The sequence below is a fragment of the Bos indicus x Bos taurus genome, chromosome X, assembly GCF_003369695.1.
Source record: "Bos indicus x Bos taurus breed Angus x Brahman F1 hybrid chromosome X, Bos_hybrid_MaternalHap_v2.0, whole genome shotgun sequence".
NCBI classification, from domain to species: Eukaryota; Metazoa; Chordata; class Mammalia; order Artiodactyla; family Bovidae; genus Bos; species Bos indicus x Bos taurus.
The window spans coordinates 24,367,823-24,372,200 of NC_040105.1; the positions used below are offsets into that span (position 1 = coordinate 24,367,823).

Sequence of the window (4,378 nt, forward strand, 5' to 3'; positions counted from 1 at the left end):
TAAGAGTCAAGGAAAACTCCCATGCCAATGCTGCAGGAAACTCCCCTGGAACCCCACCCACCCAGGCCCCGCCCCTGGTGTCCTCCTGGAGCTCAGATGTGCATGACAGGAAGTGAAATCTTCCGAAACACGCTGGAGTGAGACACCATCTGTGAGAGTTGCGTTATCTTTGAGAGCTGCTGTGGACGGTGACCAGACAGAGGAGTCCCAAGTCTCATCAGTTGTCAAAGGTGGAGGTGACATGAGTTACTAGTGCGGGGACACATCTCCACACCCCCAAACCCTTTTCCGGCCAAATAGAGGGGACCGCACAACTTCAGGCCACCCTGCCCCTGCTCTCAGACCTAGTTCTTAGGCCACAAGACCATCTGCTAACCCCTAGTGGGTGTCAGGGAAGAATGCCTCAGTCAGGCTCTGCTGGACTCTGGCTCTGCTCAATAGAGTAAGAGCCACGAGCCCTGTGGAGTGAAGGTGGGACATTCGGGGGACTGAGGGTCTCCACGCCCCAGAACGGTGGCTACACATAACACCCCAACCACTGAGACTCAGACGCGGACCATCCGGGCAGCACCCGGGCGGCTCTAAAGAATGAGGGGCTCCCTTACTGTGATCGAGGACACAGGACACAGCGAGGAGGGGACCACGGTCCGAGGAGCTGGCAGCCAGTCAGCAGAGGGGGGATGTCAGGGCTCGGGAGGAGTCAGGGTGACGACCATCCTTCCCATCACATGGACCACTCAGGACCCTCCCCTGTGCTCAGCATTTCCTCCCAGACAAACAGAGGGAAGTGGGGCTGCAGTTACGGGAAGTTAGGGTGTTATTGTAAAGGGGCAGCCGCCGGACAGCAGAGGGGCAGATCCCGGGACCCTTTGGTGGAGGGCTGAGTACTCCCTCCTCTCTTCCTCTGGGGTGACAACAAAGGAGGCAGTGTCAACTTCAGAGCAGGAGAGGGAACAGGGTGTGTGCGGAGTGGTGGGGGTGGGGTTCGGATATGGGGGAGTCTTGTCCCAATTTTCATCCTGACTCTAAATGTGACCTGAGAGAACCTGCCTCCTCTGCCAGCCCTGACAGGCTCCCCTCTAACACCCAGGCAGGGCTGTCTGGCTGTGCCCCAGTGCTCACTCTCATATCCTCCTCAGGGGTCTTACGGGATAGCCTGACCAGGAGAACAGGAGCCCTGTGGTTCTAGAGCACTGGCCTGAAAGACCCCTCAGAGGCAGCCTTAGTCAAGCCAGGGAGGACTCTTCCGGGTGAAGGTGCTCACGGAATCTTCTTGTCCTTACTCTAGGTGCCCTTGGTGCCGGCCTTCCTGCCTGCATGCCCACCTGCAGTCTGAGACCTGTGTCCTCATGCCTCAGAGGCACAACAATAAGTACCATGCCCATGTGAAATGCCACCAGATCCAGAGGGACACTCAGTGTCCCCAGGAGGCCAAGACCAGTGCTGCTGCAGCCGCAGAAGAGGAGGGCCCCTCTTCTCCCTCTTCTGGCCCTCAGGGTTCTCCCCCGAGCTCCCCTGCTGCTGGCGAAAGCCAGAAGCTTCAGGGAGCCTTGGCCACTAGCTCTCCTGATGCAGGGGCTTCCTGTGCAGGATCTGATGAAGGAGCCCAGGGCCCAGAGGAAGAAAGTGCAGGTGCCTCCCAGGCAGCCCTGGCCACTCAGAGCATTCTCAATGATCCTCTGACCAGGAAGGCCAGCATGCTGGTGGAGTTCCTGCTGGAGAAGTATGGCACGAAGGAGCCCATGACAGAACGCCCTGCTGACGGTCATCAACAGGAAGTACAGGCAGCACTTCCCAGAGATCCTCAGGAGAGCCTCTGAGTGCATGGAGCTGGTGTTTGGCCTGGAGCTGAAGGAAGTGGACCACAGCAGGAACATCTATGTCCTCATCAGCAAGCTCAGCCTCGGGGGTGACGAAGGTCCAAGTGATGAGAAGGGGCCGCCCAAGTCCAGTCTCCTCATGGCGCTCCTGGGGTTCATTTTCATGAAGGGGAACCAGGCCACCAAGGAGGTCTGGGAATTCCTCAGTGTGTTCGGGGTCTATGCTGGGAGGAAGCACCTGATCTTTGGGGAGCCCAGAAGGCTCATCACCAAAGAGCTGCTGCAGAAGAAGTACCTGAAGTACCTCCAGGTGCCCAATAGTGATCATCCACACTATGAGTTCCTGTGGGGCCCAAGAGCTTGTGCTGAGACCAGTAAGATGAAAGTGCTAGAGTTTCTGGCCGAGTTCCATGATACAGTCCCTAGTTCCTTCCCAGACCTCTATGATGAGGCTCTGAGAGATTAGGCAGAGAGAGCAGGGCTGAGAGTTGCGATGCAGCATCCAGCTATGGCTGAGGCCAGTGCCCCTCCCAGGGCCAAGTCCTGCAGCTCCTCCCACATCTAAGGAGGGAGGCCAGGGCACTTTGTTCCCTTTGTGTTGGAACAGAGCAATCTAGCTCCTAAATAGTGCAGAGTAGTAGGGGTGGAGGGAACAATACCTATGTGTTCCTACAGTTTTAAGTAGTAAGGGAGTTTACCTGCAGTTCATTTTAACAAAATATGTATCTTTCCCCCTTTATCCATAGGAGAAATATCTAGTGAAAGATGATTTAAAGTAGATGGGTAAAGAGATGAGGGAGGTGGTAAGTATTTTGTAATGTTACTACTTTTGATAAGGTTTATTGTGCTTCAGAATACAAATGTATGGATCATATAAATCATAGGTCTTTGGTGTTTTAAACTTTTGAAAGCCACAGTCTGGGTATTTGTAAAAAACATTGGAAGTATTGAATATTGTTCACAATCCAAACAAGGTAACATGACTTTGGAACAGAATTTTCTTGAAGAGCAGTCAAGCTTCTAAAGAGTGAAAGGTAGTAGGGGTGAAGCAAACCAAGTTTAGATCTCATTACTGTTTTACATGACTAACTTCTACACATTATTTATTTCCTTTTCTCCAAATGTTTTAACTTCTAAGTTTGTTTTTGTTCAGAATATTAATTTGGTAATGATATTGCTGTTACATTTATTGCTGTTTTAAGAGTTTTAAAGTTACAGTTTCGGTAGATGTAAAAGAGATTCACAAACCATCCTTACTGTCTCCATGATCTGGAAGTAGGTAACAGGGCACTGAGGGAGAGATTTTGATGGTAATGCAATAGACGACCACAGAAAATACTGAGAAACAAAAGAAGTGGAGGAAAAACGTCTTTAAGTTGTTGTTTACCTTATTTCTTTTAAACTTTCTATTAGTAAAAAGAAAAAATACTTTGACTTATTTAGCTAATTTAAGAATATTTGTTTCTTTTGTCCTAATTCACTGCATATTCTCTGCTATCTTCACAGATTAAAAATAAACTCAGATGGGTAGGTGGTATTTCAAGGGTTTATAATAATCATAACTTGCAGTTATTACAGACCAATACTTATTAAAGACTATGCCACTGCTTTATATGTAGTACATGCATTCCAGCATTCATGCAGGATAGGATTTACCTTAACCCTATGCTACTGGAAGTTAAGGTAAGAAACCTGAGCTATGACTGAGGACCGCTGACTCCAGAAGAGTGGAGCCCTATAATGTTCTGCTCCTCAGAAGACCCCAGTAGCTTTGCACACATCTGGCTCATCCTGTCTTCCAATCCAGAACTTCCAAGAAAGTAATGCCTTGGTTCTGAGGAACACAGCCTCGGATGAGTGGAGGGTGCAGTCTGAGTCCAGTCAGGAGTTAGGAACAGGTCCCTGAACGAGGGGCTAGAGGATTACTTAAGCCCAGAACAGAGGAGACTTTGGAGACCCACCCCTGATGTCAGCCATACATGGTCCAGGACAAAGCTTTCTGGCTGAAGTGCCCCTTTCCACTGGGAGTGGTGTCAGGGAGGTGACAACCTTGGTCTACTGGGAGAAGCCTCACTCAGTACAGAATAGAAAACTAGTGACTCCAAATGAGGATATAGGGACTGCACCTAGAACACAGCCCTACCACTCGACACCTCCCTCTGGAAAATTAGGGAATGCCGGCATGATGCACCCCACACATTTAGACCGTCTCAGGAGGTGAGGAACTTGGGCTCAGGGGGCAGCCTCAGGAGAAATTCCACGTCAGGCCAAGAGTCAAGCAGAGGACCATGAGGACTAAGGGACCCACTCACATTATAAAAGTGGGGACACCACAGAATCCCTCCCCTAGGGTAAGCCATGAGTGACCACAGGCAGGCATGCCCACGAGGGAGCCTTCACATCCTCTGAGGTGGTCTCAGGAAATTCAAGGCTGTAGCATGAGAAGACAGGCTTTCCTAGGCCATGGGAAATCAGTGTGAGGACCTGGAGAGAGGACCGAGGGAAACCCCAACCCAAAGGAGAAAGGGACACACAGCCCCAGCACCGTTTAAGCTCTG

At 50.8% G+C, this 4,378-nt stretch overlaps 1 pseudogene; it reads left to right on the forward strand.

The window, feature by feature from the left end:
• The first annotated feature begins 588 nt into the window (after positions 1-588).
• LOC113887967 lies at positions 589-2,385 on the forward strand (annotated as a pseudogene).
• Positions 2,386-4,378: the final 1,993 nt, after the last annotated feature.